Source organism: Rhynchophorus ferrugineus, unplaced genomic scaffold (genome assembly GCF_030347505.1).
Source record: "Rhynchophorus ferrugineus isolate W39M unplaced genomic scaffold, kcgeb_rfMv2 rfM1, whole genome shotgun sequence".
Lineage (NCBI taxonomy): Eukaryota > Metazoa > Arthropoda > Insecta > Coleoptera > Curculionidae > Rhynchophorus > Rhynchophorus ferrugineus.
The window spans coordinates 39364186-39383830 of NW_027472580.1; the positions used below are offsets into that span (position 1 = coordinate 39364186).

The 19645-nt window shown below is 32.2% G+C and overlaps 1 long non-coding RNA gene across 1 annotated transcript in view; it reads left to right on the top strand.

The window, feature by feature from the left end:
- The window catches only part of LOC143197112 (uncharacterized), a 250567-nt gene that overhangs the window by 121807 nt on the left and 109115 nt on the right, over nt 1-19645 (top strand). Inside the window, exon 4 of the long non-coding RNA XR_013005930.1 lies at nt 19276-19308. This is a non-coding gene — a long non-coding RNA (uncharacterized LOC143197112). The remainder of the gene's footprint in view (nt 1-19275; nt 19309-19645) is intronic.

Consider the following 19645-nt stretch of genomic DNA (forward strand, 5'->3'; position numbering starts at 1 on the left):
ATGTTTATATAAGTATACAAGTTTCTATGGTTTAGTCCATTTCATTCTTCTATTCCCTGCGAATTGTTATCGTTCAGTAGTTGTACAGCTTTTATGTTGCTATGATAGCGTAACATTTTTCTGTTTTACTACTGTAGTTTTTTCTGTAATAAGTTCATAGATTAATTTGATTTCAAAATCATTCCGAATTTCTTCATTAATTTCTTGGCGATAACTATTCGTAATTAGTCGAAAATCTATGTTTTTGGCTATGTTGAATTACTACTCGGTTTAATGATTTAGTGCAACTCGATTCTTTTGGAATACAAGTCCAAATAGACCTGATTATTGGTTCAAGTTGGGAGTATCTTCCAACCAGCCGGTACCGTTGCTTTATTTTCAACCTTATCTACTTAAAAAGTTGTCTATGTGAAGAGATGTCTCGCTGGTTCTATTTGAAGGCAGCCCTCAAGTGATATTTAAGCAGATTTAAATCTTTCCTTCGCCACTGAAAATTGACATGAACAGATTTCTAGCTACTAAGCTGCATTTTTCAGTCTATAGTCCATTTATCAAAATTGTTCTCAGAGATATTTTTTCCGTAATGCCTGTGATATCGTGGAATATTCCAAATGTTTTTTCTGTTGCTGTTAGGATATAGGCAGCGTAGAGTAGATATAGGAGTTGTATCACGGCACTGCTCCGGACAATGCAAGAACTCCAGCAGGTTTTATGTTGAAAATGCTCATTCGCGAGACATTCTACTATGCAGAAATGTGACTCCGGAAATTGGTGATAGTTCCGCAATAACAATTTGCTCGTTTTATGTATCATACATATATGATTTTTATATTTGATATCATATCATATCATATCATTATCATATCATATCATTATCATATCATATCATTATCATATCATATCATTATCATATCATACATATATGATTTTTTACATGCTTCAAATCCACATTCTACACCATACTCTTGTAGCTGAATTAAAAACGTATTAAAAACTACTTCCTTTACTATATGGCCTACTTTGCTATATAACCCATGGTACTAAGATTGAATAATATAAAATTCTATTTTGTAAACAAATTATATATTTTGATGAGGTTTGACAACAATTATTTAGACAACGGGATGGTTAAAAATGTTCTTTGTTAAAGTTGAAAAATCAAAATAACATCTTAGTAAGCATAGCATTTCATAGTCAAATATCTCAATATTAAGTAAAACATAACTTATTTAAAAAAAAAAAGCCGTAAAGATAGTAAAATCGTTACTCTCTATTGGCGTTTTTATGAACTAAATATATTTTCGTAAAAAATAGTAAAAATAATTGAAATAAAAAACACAAGTGCCTATTATTCAATAATAAAATATCAATATATAAATTATATCCATCAGAACATTTTTTAACAATACCACTCAGTTTACACTATTTAAAAAATAGCAAAATTACTTTTAACTGTACCTAAATATAAAAAATGGTATTCACTATATCTAGCATGTTTTTTAGTCGGTAAGAAAATATAGTGAGTCTGCATTTTTTTACCAATATGCTTATCAATTAAAATCTACCTGTAAAAACATTGTATACAACATGGTCCTAGTTAGTTACAACAAATACAGAATTACATATTTCAATTGGATAACCCAACCGCATCCAGGGTAGTACCGTTAGCCTATAATTGAATACTATTTTATAAGTACACGCAACCTGATGGAATATTTTTATCAGATCATAGTGAAAACGAAAGATCAATAAAGATAAACTAGTTTTGGTGGTGATAGATAGTATTAATTATTATGATAACTTATATTTAATCAGTAACGCTATTAATGACTATTTATTTGAATAAAATATATAATTCTAACCTATTGTAACGCATGGCAACATATTTGGATCAGTTTCAGTTTCGCATATACCATTCAAGATGACATATGCGAAAGCATATTGAGGAAATTATATTGAGAAATATATATATATATATATATCTAACAAATTTTAAAATCAATGGAAGATAGAGCAGAAATCACTTTCTACTCACCTCAAAAACTGGCTGTGTGTCTTATGATTTTATATTTATTTTAAAATTACATTTTAGAGTCTCCATTTTACCTGCGAAGGTTTATATGGACTTTATTATATTCTGACTCAAAGACAAAAAGTTCTAGTCAGGATCATTAACCTCAAATTAAAACTAGTTGGCCCAGCTTATGTATCACTACCCTTAAAATAGACTTCACCTCCAAAAGCGCGACTAATTACGTTATATCAAGTGTCCTAAACCTTTATAATTGATTATTTAATGGAATATAATTTAATTCAAATTACTCCATATTTTATGCCCGTTGGAACCTGGAAAAAATTCTTTGTAGAATGGTTTTATATCCCCAAGGTATCAGATAACAAAAATTTAAAAATACAAATATATATATATTTTTGATAACACCTTTATTAGATATGCTTAGTACAATCTTAATTATACATTATTTTATTACTACATTTCATTTGCACTTGCATTAATTCACAAGCAAGATGAGTGCGAGATAATACATCTATATATATTCCTCAACTATAAAACTCTAATAACTTAAGCTGGTTTAATAGCTTTATATAAGGTTACCTTTATATAACTTCGTATGGTTTGGTTCGCTTTAGTCTTCTGATATTCTGCGCGTTATCCAGTTGTATTGCTTCCACCTTAGTATGATTTAGTAATCCTCTTTCGTGTTTTAAGACGAAATCTTGGATAACTTCGTAAATCCGTTAGATTTCCAGTTCATTTTACAGTTCTTCATTAGTTACTTAACGATAGTCATTGGTAATTATTCGAAGAATTTTGTTTTAGCAGAGTTGGATGACTAGTTGATTTGAATTTTTAGTGCATCCACATCTTTGCACCGCATAAGTCCAAATTGGCTTTATTTATTGTCTGATAAATCAATTTCTTTGAATTTAGATCAAGTTAAGAGTATCTTCCGACTAATCAGTATAGTTGTTTTATTTTGGTTTTAGTGTGTTTTGCTCTTTGTCTAATATGATGTTTCTACTTTAATATACCGTCAAGATGGATACCGAGGTATTTAGCTGATTTTGCTTGAGGAGTCGGGCGTCTACTGAGTGATATAATTAGGTTTTTATTATTCCTCCGCAATGCAAAATTAACATGTATTGTAGCTATTAAGTTGAATTTTCTAATCTTTAGTCTATTTGTATATTTTGTTGACTGCCACTTGTACTTTTTCTACTACCCTAGGCCGAGACATGTCATTTGCCATAATAATTGTGTCGTCAGCAAAGGTCCCAAGTAGTGATTATTTTATTCTTGAGATGTCAGGAGTGTAGAGCAGAGACAGGAGGGGTCCTGAAACGCTACCTTGTGGAACTCCAGTCAAAATAGTTTTAAATGTTGAGAATGACATTTCGTGCGGGACTCAAAATTTCTTCCGAACAGATATGCCCAAATGCCAAACCCGATCAAAAGCTTGTGGGACATCCAGGAATATTGCTGGGCAGTATTTATTTTCCTCAAACGCCTTTTCAATTACCGCAGTTGCTCTGTACACTTGATAGATTGTTGAGTGGTGATTTTGAAAACAAGACTGTAAATCTAGTATTATTACAAAATGTTTAACACGTTCCCAAACAGTTTTGAAATCGCATGTAGCAGCGAAATAGGCCGGTAAGATTCGATTGGTTCTGCAGGTTTGTCAGGTTTCTTGAGCATAATTATTTGTGCCACCTTAAAGCATTCCGGAACATGATTCAGTCTTAAACAGACATTAAATATATATGTCAACATGATGATTACTTTTCGTGGCAGTTATTTCAATAATATATACCTTATATTTAAGCATTATATATATATATATATATATATATATATATATATATATATATATATATATATATATATATATATATATATATATATATTGTATAATTGTATATATTGTAATAATTATTGTATTATTTGGAACTACTAGTTTGTATCTGTACTGAAGCACTGATTTATGTCATTATGATGAAGCTGTAAACTTATAATAAAATTATAGATAAACCAGATAATACTATCTAGGAGAAATCTGGAAACGCACAGCAAATAACGAAAAACAATTTTAGTAATAGCCAACAATTACTTCGATTGATTACTGGAAATAACATTTGCTAATTAAGTTATTAAATTTCTACATACACCAGATCTTAGAATATGCAATTTCTCAACTGGCATCATTATCATATCGAAGCAATTTATTTGAATTTTTTTGCAGTAATTTACGTCACGCATTAATTAACCATTGAGCAAGATAAATCGCAAGATAATATGCTAATAAACAACAAACGACCAGCTACTACTGCTAGAGATACAAAGTGACGATTTTGTGAAACAAATTTCCGTCTCTCGCTCGAAAAACAACACAACATTTCTCTATCGGATTAATTTTTTATTCTCCGCGTCGTTCGTAAAACGGCTCAGTACCTCATTATATCGGGAAATATTATGCAAATTTCGCTCTAATATGCAGTAAAATGTAAGATTTATGTTAAAATATGCGCGGTCGTAGCAAAAAAGATCGTATATAAGTCATACTGGATTTCCGTATATATTCCTTCGGGTTTATTTTGTTGATTTTGTTAGAAGTATTACGTATTAGCTGAAAAGTATCCAGCCTAAGCGATAAAAAACGTATTTATTAGTTTTGGATGGCTGTGATTCTATTTATTTCTAGTTTTTCCTTCAAGAGGCAGTGGCGGCTCCTGTGGATACAAATTTTTATAAATTCAGTGCATCCTACATTATTTTCTATTCGAAAATTTGGTAATTGCATTCTTATTAAAACTGTATATTTCGGAGATAAACTGTTTTTCAATAGATAGCATGGAGTGCAGGCCACTTCGAAGAAATGATATGGTTACCCCATAGGCCTCAAAGCAGTTGATTCAAAATCTGCTGGACAAACATGGAACTGGCAAAATCAGACCCAAAAACATGAGTGGATGCTAGCGCGGGGTTGGCGGAATTCGTCGGCTTGACGCTAGCGGTGAACATTGTTAACAAAAATAAAATAATTGACAAACACATTATCAGAACTTACAGCAAGATAGCGCTATGGTGGGCAGAACACGGTTCGCAAATGATAAATATGTACGTAGACTCACGACGATAATAGGAGAGCTGAGTGAAATTTCTATTATTATAAATATACAATGGACAAGGGGCCTGTCCACACCAGATATGATATGGGTAGACGGATTGGAAAAGCAGGCAACAAGAAAGGTAATAGTAGACATGGATAACCAGGGATGGACAAGTAAGGGACAGACGAAAAAAAGCGAAACAATCGACAGATGGCAGCTGGCATGGAACAACTCAAGCGACGGCAGAACTCCCCATGACTACTGGGAGAGGATAGGATGCGAGAGATTGCGCTTAAACAGAAAGGCGGTACAACTAACAACAGGACCCGGAAATGCAGTTGCATACATCAGCAGATTTAGATTAAGGGAGAGTGAAGGTCTGCGCGAATGTGGTAATGGTGTGGAGGACATCAAGATTATGTGCTTGATCGTGCTTGTGATCGAATTCAACCTGGACGAAAGAACAAAGGCCAGAAATCTGTAAGGCAGGGCGGTGGGGCCTTACAAATTTAGAGATCCACAATGGACCAATAACAGTTCAGATATAGACCTGATCAATAACTGAGCGGAGGCAGTAATTAGGAATGCCGGCACTGAGGCAGATAGATCAGACACGGGAAGTGTCGCCATGATTCGGTAAAGGCATAAACAATTAACGCGATCAAATAGAGTTTGGGTACCTTACTGGATAATTAATTGACATCAATACACATACAAATTGAATTTACCAATTGTCAATGGCCATTATTCTGTAATTCAGGAGGGCAAAAAGAAATAAACAAATTGACGGGTACTAAGGGACTGAAAACTGACAGTATCCCGACAGAATTAAATACCTGGACCAAGTTCAAGGTGTGAAAGCGTGCTAGAACCACTGGAAAAATGGCCCAAACTAAAAAAAAGTTAGCGTGGAAAGAGCTGTTAAGCGATCTTCGCCCATTACATTTCTGAGATACATTATGATGCGCTTTAGTATTGAGAAAGACATTTCGGCCTCTGATGTCAAATTATCTAGTCTCTGTCAACATGTCTCATAGATTTTTTGCTATTAAAAATTTTCGAAAAGACTGTACACAATTTAATGTTCTTCAATCATTTCTTGAATAAATAACTGACAGTTTAGTTCATCAATTTTTCTTTATCAAATATGCCATAAAAAGAACATACGAAAGCGAGTTTATCTTCAAGAAATTTACTGCAATATTCTCCAAAGTATCCCAAAAAGAATAGTGATGAAACAACTAGAGACTCTTTAAAATGAAATCGATCTTTTGCACAATTTATTATAACATCACACTCCTAAAGAAAACATTCGGTGATCAAACTTACTGTTGCCTGGATGATTGCATTTACATTCTAGTGGCTCATTTCTTATATATAATGTTTCACTAATGATATTATCAATATTATTTCTAACTTGAATACTCCTGCATTCAAAATTATCGAAACCACTCTTTCAACATTGCTGAAATTTTTAAAATATATTTGCCTCTCTAATTGTTTTAGAACTGATGGATGACATTCCATATCCTTTGTTAAATCCTCTAATTAACAGTGTTATAGTTTATTGCGATTATATTATCATTATTGTATTAATTATATTTTCATTTTTGTACCTATTTTTGCAAAATTGTTGTTTTTAGTTTAGTGTTAATATACTTCGGGATTTTATTTCTTATACATTATATGGGTTTAAAACTTCTGTACTATCACATTTTCTATCAATTTCATGAACATTAGATGTATATATTCATAACATATTTCAAACTTCAGTTTTTCCAAAAGTCTTAATTATTATTCTCTTATAAACGTTGTTCATAAAAAACTTCATAGTGGCATAACCTTTCTCCTTACCCTGTTGACAATCATTTAATTGTCTTAGTAGGTTGAAATTTCACACGGATGTTATTGTTTTTGAAGGTGTCATAAATCAAGTCAAATTCAAACTCGACGTGTTAATTAAATATTTCTAGCACTTCCACACATATGCAAATTTTGTAATGTGCGAGATCTCGATTGTCATGATAGAACACAATTTGTTAGAACGAAACAGTTAAATTAAAAACTTGGTTTCCTAGAAACATCTTAATATGCACACCTTCATATACCCACTGAACATTTGACTGGCATTTGTTTTGCCCTATTTTATAAGGATTGCTGAGTTGTTGAATTATTAAAATAACGACATGAATATTATTGATTAAAACATTATTTTCTGTGTAATACGTGTTATTGTTTAGCGACGGCTTAGATGATTTAGAGCAGAGTTCACTTTTTATCAAATTTTCAAAAATATCGAAATATCAATATTTTTACTGTGCTGTAATGATGGTGACAAATTCGAATTCCGCTGTTGTTTGCTAGTAAACTTATGTTTGTAATTTTTGTTGTTCATAAAGAATAGAGTAAAATATTCGACGAGATCGACAAGTAAATTGCAGTCATGTCAGTAATTGAACTACTAAATGTTTTCTGGTATGGTGTCGTAAGTTTGTTCCGGCCGAGAATCGTAATTTGGAGCACACATTAACATCAACAGGTTAGCATTCAACAGGTTAACCTGACAAAAATCCCTATACTTTTGTTTATAATAACGATATAAAAAGTTATATAACAATGAAAATAAAAACAGTGTTAAGCGGAGTACTAATGTATCCGTATGAACAACAAGAAAGTAACTTTTTAACTAAAAATTTATATATCGGCCCAGTTCAAGTAGCAAAATGCAAATTTGTTGAATTTGGTAGCGTAGTCACCACGTTCTTGCACTTACTTTAACTTGCAGAACATTCCTCAGTATTATGTAAAAGCTTAATGGACTCCTAATAAGCTTAAAAATATTCCAATATTGCTACAGAATTACAATTAAATTAATATTTTAATTAAATCATCTTATATATAAAATTCTCATGTCACAATGTTCGTTGCCATACTCCGCAACGGCTTGACCGATTCTTATGAAATTTTTTATGCATATTCAGTAGGTCTAACAATCGGCTACTATCTATTTTTCAAACCCCTAAGTGATAAGGGGTGTCTACCCCAAATTATGTTTTTTTAATTTTATTATGTTGCATTAAAAAATGCGAACTACCCTAAATTTTCACTTTTCTATGACCACCCCTGGTTTTTAATAGTTATTTTAATAATTTTATCATTTTTATCTCGATCAATAACATCAGTTATTATCACTTGGTAAGTTATCCCCTCCATGTGTTTACCGGTGTCATTTCTCACCCAGTAAACAGCACGGAGTAGAGATAACAACGAAGATGGTCTCCTATTTCTCTCAAACAATAAGCCTTTTATTAATGTTTATGCGTCAAGCGTAGTAGTTAGACATTTTTTGCTATCTCAGTGTAACTCTCATATCAAATATATTCTCAAGTAACTTTATTATTTATTTATTTATTAATAACTTATTTAATAATAATAAAAATATTAATTTTGAGTGCAATTCGCACGATTAGTTAATTAAGTAATTTACGTAACCTCTAATATATGCAACGCGTGTCACGAGATCCCGTAAACAACGGCTACTAAGTTGTAATTATAAATTATTTGTCTACGATTATTATAAAATCAAAAATGATTATTTCTTATTTATAACGAAAATATTGTTGGGAATGGTGAAAAACGAATTCGGTTAAATTTTTTTTGTTAGGTTTGCAAATTTTTTTTTTGTGGTTACTTATAAGAGCTCTAACTTCTACAGAATTTTTTTTCAATATTTCTAACAATATGTATTTTCGATATAATTAAGAAAAATAAAATTTTTCGCTTTCTTGAAACTATCTAATATTTACATGTATATTTAATGTAATCAAAGATAAAATAAATTATTAATATAATAATTTTCATCATTAAATAATTCAATCAGTTCTATTTATATGTGTTTTGTATTGTACAGTGAACAATGCCAACAAAACGCAAAGGGACCAACTTGACGTGTGATACAAATAAATCTAGAAGCATTCGAAATATAAGAGTCCAAAGAACCGAAGAACAAGTTCAGGAAAACAATACGGGAGCGCGTGTGAGAATGGCGCAATTGCGTCAAGAACAAAACAAAGACGGGCTAACAAAAATACTGTTCACGCTGTAGCATTAAGAGAATAATATTATGTAATGAATTAATGATATCAATAATTATTACTTATAATAATTAAAAAAAATTATGTTTGGTGTTTTGTTCACAGCTATCCATGCCTTTTTCACTCATATACCACATCCATACACACTTCCAATAAGTGAGTTATTTTTTTTTCTACACTAGAAATCCTCTAAAAATTATTTACATGGCAAAACAACATTAGCTGGGTCAGCTAGTAACTTCTATAAAATTATCGACATCTCATATCGTATATTAAATATGAGTCGAAATTCACAAGAGTCACAAAGGGAAAAAACAGCGAAAAACGAAGATTAAACAGTTAATCAATCGGATAGAGCATGTACGCTACAGCTTCTTCGTGTACGACCTTTTGCAATGTGGTGCAACTGAAAACCCATCGTCAGTTTGATTAGACACCGTAGCCGATACCCATTTATGGCGTCATTGCGTGTATAAGTAACTTACGAGCGATCGTCGTAAATCTTTCGGTGGCCCCACGCTCAACTCTCAACTTTTCACGTGAATTATAGCGACGAAATATCGAGATGATCGAGATTCCCCCGCGCCGTCGTATTTTTCGCGAGCGACGCCGCTTTATGGGACTTGTTAGTCGAGACCGCCAAAGGAGAAAGATAAACGACGACATCAAATGGCCGCGTGTATGATTGCAGACGAGCCAATCGGCCGTGCCAGGCCGAGAGACTTTGCTGGATTTATGTGCGGACGTGCAACGCGTGTGCCCCGATCATATTTACGTTTTTCGTCGTCGTTGTTCCGCGCCCAGAGAAATGTTGTTAGACGGAGCTGGAGAAAACCATACGCTTCCTAGTTGGCGCGTCCCAACTCGGTCAGGCCACATTTCTGCCAATACGGAATTTTATCAAGAGTTCATGTATATTGAACTTTGAACAAAAAATCAGCCGAGGTTATACCGATGGTGATTAAAAATATAACGTTATGATAAAATCCGGGAGTTAAATCAAAGAGACGCATTAAAGATCTATTAACAAAATAATAAAACAATCGTGATGGGTGTGAGATATTATGTTATCTATAATATCATTCTCAACTTGTTGGCCCACGCATTGTATTATTTTATCTTGTACTATTTAATTTAAACAAAAACTGTATTTAGTTTCATTTTCTTAAATATACTTGTGAAGAATGAATATTTCAAATATCTTTCTTACGTAGCTTTATTTGTTTGAGTTAAGTTAAGTTGATTCAGTATCTTAACCAAAATAAATACTTTAAAATAAATGAGCCTCGTAATAATTAAGTACTTAATTGATTGCACGATACAAACATCTTTTTAAAGCAACAAAATTGGGTACTATATTGAACGGCTTTGAACTGAACACAAATGCTCTATATTAATATTTGTATATTTGAGAATAAAGGATGGGCACGTGGTATTTTATAAAGAAAAGGCATCAAACACTTTTAAACACATGAAGATATCTCAGGATGTATTTAAATAAAATGATTTAAATTAGACAACACACGTTATAATCTTTAACTCTGCACCAAACCGTGAATACCAGTACTATATAATAATACTATACCTCCTGCATAGAATAAACCATAGAAAAGAATAAACTATATGGAACTATATCGTCTTCCTTTTCCAATGGCGGTCCATTCTTTTCGAGTCGATTGGTACGGCGTTCAGATCAAAACAACAAAAAAATCTAGAATATTTAGATTTTGTGTTACATTAATATACATTATTACTAACATACATTGGTTTTAAAATATGGAAGAACAAGGGTAAGTGCAGAATGTAAGGTTAAATTTTTAAAAGCTATAAAATCCAAACAGCATCAATTTTATTTATAGTGAAAATTTTAAATGCCAAATGTATAATGCATCATTTTCAACGGCCTGGAATAGGTATCAACATATGCCAAAATTTAATGATAACAAGAACAGAGAAGAAAATGATTATTGTTGTGTTGGAAGTAGTCAAGTCATTAATGAGGTTTGTCCATCAAGAGTAGTAGTAAAAACTGTAGTAACTGGTAATAATTAGACATTTATTTTAAACATAATATTTTTTAACAATTTTTGAAATTTTATTTTATAGCTAAGGTGTAGCTGGAAATTGTTGAGAGTAAAATGTGAAATGCAGAGAATCAAAGAAGAAGAAATTAGACAGCATTTTGCTAATATATAGGAACAGTGTACAGTGATAATTTGAAATAATTAAATTTACTAACAAAAGTAGACCTGGATCAAATAAACAAAATATAAAACTGTCAACGACACACTAATGATCTAATGACAAGGAAAATTCAATACAAAATTATATAAGAGTATAGGTAAATTATTATTGTTTTGTATATATAATGATGTATTGACTGAGATGTCTTTCAGCTGTGTACTTAGCTGTGGATCAAGAATAGTAGCGATACTATTTGGAGATTTTTAGGAAAATTTTACTGCTTTCATATATAGTGGTAGCTTTTTCGTTTAGTTTTAACTGTATTGGCTGTGTTTGTATCTAAACGATTTTGGTCTTTTTTATGGTAATGTTTATTTAAATGGTTTTTGGAGTTCTTGTTAATTGTTCAAATATGTAAATTTATTATTTTATTACGGTATATTTGTAAACATAGAAAGGCATATAGAAATTATTTTTATTATTTCATTTTATTCAATATTTTTTATATAAAATGTGTTATTTTTATTCCTGAACCTATTTACTTGCTTAATATATTCGACATTAAATCTAATAATCACGATAAAAATAAGTAAATAAAGCTGTATATACTGGATTAATCTGCTTTAAAATTAAATGGGCGTTTTCACATCTGCCGACACGACACCAACACGACACGACATCGACACGGCACCGTATTTTGTTTTTGTCGTTTCCATTAATATTGTCCCATATAGAAGACTTTGATTCTACTAATTCAATTAGTGTTACAATATCATATTTAAAGTTGGACATTTTCCTCTTTTAGAATTAAAAATATCACTAATAAAAATCAAGTCAATAAAAACACAATAAAAATCGGCGCGGATACGAGTGGAGCAATTGCTTCCCGCCGCCATGCCGTTGCCGGCAACGACACGATACCGACATATCGGCGACTGTGAAAGGGTTCCATTTGTTTACGTGCAATTACGCTTCCAGCGATATCGGTGTCGTGTCAGTGCCGGCAGATGTGAAAACGCCCAATGGAGGCAATATGACCCCCACTCCACAAATACAGAACTAAAACTAATCCGAACAAGTTCGAACACGTTTCATACTACGGATGAACTATGACCGATGGCCGTGAGGAATCTCCGATAAATCAGCTGGACTGCTCCTACGCCACACTCTTCTAGGAACCTAGCTTTTTTATAGGTTTATACTCGGACTACTTCTTCGGATAAGGAAAGGATGCTCACACGGGCATTCTGATAATTTAATCCGCTCTCGAATTAACCAGTCTCCGAGCTTGTCTGCAGAAAGAATCGTCTTGCCATGACGTTGATTAAAAATAGTTTCCATATATGCAGCAATTTTTTTTCTCAATTTTAATAATATACTTACGGAACTGTAATTTTCAGTGGCAAGGCGCTCTATTTATTTTTTTTTTATTGAAAACGATCGGCTCTCCTGATATAACTTTTTTTATTTTATGGCCAAGCTTTTACCTTTGATCCACATGATTTCTTTAAGTTGCAACAATATTAGGAGCTGAAGATCCAGGTTCATATTACTCACCCATATATTTTTTTTATTCAAGAATTTGGCAGTAAACTTTATTATCATGAAGAGTGATTTCATCCATATACATTTTTAAATATTAATTCTTAACGAATATATGGCGTTATGCCAGGAAAACGCAGAAGAAAAATTTAGAACCAACAAATTGTATATTACTGAGTTTTGTAATAAGCTTTCAAACAAAAATAATTCCAATGATAATCTGTACTGAATATAATCTGTAATTGATACTTTAACATAATATATCGAACTGTGATAGACAAATCTTAAAGAGTTAGCTTAAAGAATAAATTCATGGCAAATTTAATTGGTCTAATATAATAAGATAGCGCTATACATTCACTACCCTGACTGACACTCGAGAGCCTTTAATAAAATTCCGGCGCTATGTTAGATATAAAAAATCTAATAATTGTACACATCTGCTTAATTAACGTCCTTTAAACGTCCAATATTGGTATATATGAATTTGTATCATAACCAAGATGCATTGCTAAAAGTAAATATTTAATTAATATGTTAATTTATTAAACTCTACATATGCTACATATGTTTTCCCTGACAAGGGTTGATACTACGTACATATAATTTTCCTAGCAAAAGTGCTACATATACTAAAATTTGAGTGGTACAAAAAAGATGTACATGACCGCAAAGGGAGGCAAAACCATGACACGTCCCACATATCTGGAAAAAGCTTTCTTTTTTGGACCTAAAAACCAAACTACTAACAATCTGTGCAAGCTCTAAAGTTCGTACAGAATATACAAATAATCAATAAATAAAATATAAATTATAGTATTTAGTTCCAGCTCGATAAATTAGCTGAAAAGCGTAAATTTGATCTAACCCCATCACCCATTGGAATAACTTATTCGTTAATTGATTTGAAATTTAAGCAGTGATGATTAGAGTATTACATTTATTATGCTTTCTTTTGATACTGAAATCGAAGGCAACAAGAAAACAGTATATATGGCAGGGAGAAAAGAATAATATTTATAGGACAAATTATTTTGAATGAATTAGCTTGGGTGGGTTCTGTTGGAGAAGAATAAACTATAGGAGATGAGAGAGAGAGCAAACTGTCCATATTTTCAGGACTCGAATCAACCAACCGGCGTCATGCAATGAGTGCGGGTTAACACTGAGTTTTAGGCATGTATTTACTGAGTGTTATGCGTATCCTTCCAGGCAGGTATTCAACTTGATAAAAACAATGGAAGAGAAAGTGACATATTGCCAACTGTTGTGTTGTCAGTTTATGTTTATTACTGTTTACTATATATTTGTTTTAAATATAAAATAACATATTGAGACTACTGATCCTTTAATAATATCTCGCATCTCAAATGTGATTAACACACTAGTTATAAATTAACTATCCAATTAATAATTTAATAATGAAATCTTATTTTAAACTACGAGGGTGGTTCAAATAAGATCGAGACAAATACTCTGACACGTATGTTTACTATTGAAAAAATTTACAAAAAATAACAGTTTTTCCGGTATCGAAGAATTCCTTGGCCAACTCGGACAGCCATGTGCGCACGAACTTCTCTACCTCGTCGTCGGTGTTGAATCTTTGACCTCCGAGGGCTTCTTTCAGTAGTCCAAACATGTGGTAGTCGCAGGGTGATAAATCCGGACTGTGAAACGCGCGGTATGAGGGCGCGTGTTATCCTGGAGAACAATCACACTTCGTGCTGGAATGCTCCTCCGTTTCTTCTGAATGTTTACTCTAACCTTCTGAAAACACACGTGAAACCTGATAAGCAGCTTTCACGTGTTTTTTCAGAAGCTTAGAGTAGTATGCAGCATTAATGGTACGTTGGGTACACAGGAAATCGATGTAGAATACGCCCTGCCGGTCCCAGAACACCGTACACAGCACCTTACCCGGGGACCTGGTTGTCTTCGCTTTGACTGGTGCCCCTTCCTCCTTCTTCTCGTTCGTCTCGTTCATACTGAAAATTAGCAGCGTAAATTTTTGCTCGAAGTTCAACAATTTAGGAACCCATCACGCCGTTATTTTACGATATTGAAGGTGTTCGTGGATGATACACTCTACACTACCAATACTGATGCCGAGTTCCGCCGTAATGTCTCGAACATTTATCCTACGGTCTTCCAAAATGAGTTGTTCTACGCGACGAATGTTTTCTGGTATGATACTAATTGGCAGTCGACAATCATTCGGCTAATTTTCAACGGTTTCTCGACCATCCTTGAATGCTTTGGCCCATTTAAACAGGGCAGTCCTACTCAGGCACTCACTACCAAACTGATTTCACAAACGCAGAAAAATTTCCGTCTTTTTAACGCCTTCCTACACTAATAAACGAATGACAATTCGTTACGCTACGGCTGTTGACACTTGATGTATACTCATGGTCGTAGCACGCGCGTGAAACTTGCGCTCCCGACGAAAACTATGCCACACTGTTCGTAAGGGACCCAGCTATCTCATACTCAAGCCACAACCTTCAAAACATACATGCGCGCCATCTACAGCATTTGTCTCCATCATATTTGAATCACCCTCGTATTTTAAATCAAAAATTATTTAATTATTGAATTATTAAATTTTATGATATATTAATATATGTGTACTATATGTCAAGGCAATACATTTGTCCACAATTCCTCATCATTATAATTACTTTGTTTTATTATCATTTCCATTTTTTGAAGATATTAAAAATAGATGTATTTCTTGTATGTATTTAATCGCCTCCATACAAGACAAATTTTCTTTTTTCAATTTTTCCAGAAAACAAATCTTATAAAATTAAAAAAAGCTTATTAAAAAAAAATTAAGAAAAAATAATTCTGCATAATTTGCTAATTTTATAGTTTTAAATTTGTTGAGAGTTACAACATTTTCAAAAGTTAAAAATGTATCCATATTAGTACGGAGCTCTAGCTCTCTATGTTTCTTGTTCTGCGAGTAACAACAATAAATCACACCGGATAATTATTTTAGGTAGCCTGGAGAAAACAAGAACCGATAAATAGCCGATTTCCTCCATTCTGTTTGGCGCGATGCCAACAGGCGGAAGAAGGAAAATGTCGGTACATACATGGGCTGCCGTAAGGTTCTCAGACTCTACGTTAATGAGTTTTAATTTATTTTCAAATAACGCTCTTTATCGTTGGATACATCCTGTTCGGTCTCAACTAATAATTTGTGGTTTGTTTTAGTATCATAACTTCTGAATCGGACGTATATAAACGTAGAACAATGAAAGTGAACTCTACTCGCTTCCAAATTATTTACGAGTTCAAAAATAGAATACAAAAATCCAATTTTCTAAAAATAACACCTTTAATTTAATGATAATTGTCCAGGCATAACACGGGATCACCACTAACCATGACAACTGTACTTGTTAGTCAGAAGATACTCTCAACCTGAGGTGAAATCAAAGAGATTAGTTCATTAGTCAACTATAAAACAAATTTAAACTTATGGGGTGCAAATATGGGGTTGCATTAAAGCATCAAACTAATTAGTAATTCAACGATGTTAAAACAAAGTTCTACAGTTCACTTGCGCGATGACTTCGAAATCAAATGGATTTACGACGTTATCCAATATTTTGCCTTAAAACATGAAATAGGATTATTAAATCAGGCAACGCAGGTACTGGACAATATTGAGGCAAACCAAACCACATGAACTTGTATAGTGTATAATTGTTAAGACTTTAACACTAGCCTAAGAAGTTTATTTTAATTTAGTACTCGCCTTGCTTGTGTAATGATGCAAGTATAACAGAACAGTAGTAATAAATGAATTTAATTAGTAACTAAAGATTGTACCTAGCATATCTAATGGAGAATGTAAAAAATTAAACACTCCTTTCCAAATTTGACGCTACAATCCGTAAAGGTCTTAAATGATAAATCTAACACACGATACAGGAAAATCCTTGAATGCATTGAATTATTTACTTCAAAATTTATTATAGCACTGATATCGCACAAATGCTTTGTGTTGTACTAAAAAAAACTTCATCAGATATCAAAACCTGATATATGGTTCTTATTAATTTTAAATAGGCTCAGTTGATGTTAATTCTACCGGTTCGATCTGAAACTAGTATGGGTCGAATTTACTATCAAATGAAGCAAAACCTAAAGATTAAGCATAGTTTTACAAGTTAGAGGAGTTTTTATTTATGGATTCCATTCCCGAAAGAGAATTCGAGAAGCTATCAAAAGACACGATCAAGAGAAGCTATCAAGTTTATTACATTTTCATTTACGAATGTTTTGTGACAAGGTGCTAAATGTGGTGACGAATTGTATTTGGATTTGTAGAAATTTATTTTATATTTTCGTGGTCAATATGCAATCATCTCATTATCATGTTGTCTAAATTATTGTATTACATCGTTAACAAATTGATTCGTCTCGATATTTCCCTAAATCTTACCTTACACCTACAGAGCGTGCACTCCAATGCACTCAACAGGATTGGACTAATTGGGATTGCAAACAATTTCGAATAATATACAAAATGTCAAAATATTGTTTAAAAAGCGTAACGTCACTCGATTATTTACTTTTTCTGACGGGCGGTTGATAAATGACAGTTTATGTTTTGTGTTGATATATTTAACAAAATAAATACAATCTTACTTTTGATTATATATAGTTGTAGTACGTATCACTCTCTATCATATACTATTGCTAAAAATGTTGCTGTCATCATGCATATAGTAATGTATCTTCAAACTTAAATAACTAAGTTATAAATATTAATTATAACAAATTTATAACTTAACTTGAAATATAGGCACATAAAAAAGCACATGTTAATAGCGTTTATTACTCATATCACGTTAATTGGTTAAGCCCATTATGACATAACAATATTGTAGAAGATAGGTGGTAGTCAGTACTAAGATGATCTGTCTTGGAACTTGCCAAGTCACTGATTAAACGACTTTTATATTTAATCACATCCAAACTGGTAATTAACACACAACTATCGAAATACGATGAGATCTAACAGGTTGTACATTTTTTATTCACGATCTAATCGTATTTAATTCGTAGGCTTTGTTTCAAACTTGATTGCTCGGACATCAAGCTGTGATTGATATAAAGAACATTCCATCGACGATAACATTTTTGTATAAATTCGTTTCTCGAGTTATTTACATTGCTTTCGGTTAACATTTCCTTTTTTATTAAAAGCTTATTTAAAAATGTATTCGTTCACAGCAAAAGGTCTATTTTATTACTTTTTCAATTTGTTTAATATGATTTTTATTAGCCGTATATATATATTTTATTTATAGATTTAATAAATCAGATTTCAAGGAATTTACTTATACATAGAGCATAATAGTTTTTTTTTAGTGATTCGCGCTCATTCTACAATTATATTTTTATATTACTTGCATTTAATGTTACTTATACCAAAAATAAAAAGCATCATTTTTAGCTACCAGAGTTGAAGTGGACCTATTGCTTAACATGGGTATCAAACCACAATACGCAGAAGATATATTTTAGTGAGATAAATTTAAGGTGCAGATGAAAAAAAATATTACAAAAGAGTGAATTTTTCATAGCAGATAGTAAATACAAGACAAAATAAAAAATTTCATTTATACACATTTTATTTGTTTGATGTATATATGTTTGATTTTGATAAAAAATTCTTGAATATATATTTAAATAAAATGCTTAAATTATAATTATTTAGATTCCTTTTAATAATATGATTTGCCGGCTTGGTTGGAGCAGCGGTCGAGACGACAGGACAAACGAGATTATCAAGTTAGTCGCGGGTTCGAATGGAGCATGGTCGTTAATATATGTTTGTGATTTTTTATAATTAACGAAATCCAAAAAGGATGAGCATAAAATCTGACAAGGAGAATGATCTCAGTCACGCCAGTAACCACGTAGGGTAAGACCAGATATCTTCTGGGATGATCTCTAAATTGGTAACTTGCCAGTAGATAGGCTGTATGCCGAGGACTATGGCTCAAAGCACAAGTTAAGCAGGAGGTCCACTCCAGATAATCCCTAGTTGGTAAAAAGGAGACTCTAAAATGTAACAAAAAAATTATTTGTATAACCCTATTATAATAATGGTTTTACATTCGTAAGGAGTACATAAATACCTAACCGAGCATTAATCGAGTAATCGAGTAAATTACATCACACAAAAATTAAACTACAAGACAACATTAAATTCTCTTAAATGTTTAACTGTTCCCTCAGCTTGAATTATTAAACTATCCCATGGTGTATTTTATTTATCTACTTTTTTTGGTTTCAGAGATAATGCTTGGGAACCCTGCACTATATATACGTAAGTATTATACAAAAAAAATTATAAAATTATATCATTCAACCAACTCTATATAATTGATTGCCTGATGAGATATAATGCATCAAATAATTTAATATATGTTGACTTCCTGCACACTTGTAAAAGTAAAGTTATTTGAGTTCACATATACAAAAATCACAAAAACCACAAAAAATCAAATTTAATCGGCTTTGGTATTACGCTTATGAGGCACGTTAAACATTATAAAAGTTAAAAAATAGCAAACATTTACATAAAAATGATCTTAACAGAACTAAATAACCAGTGTTGAAGTTATGGCTCCGGATGTCTCTTTTTATCCTTTAAAACGCAAATA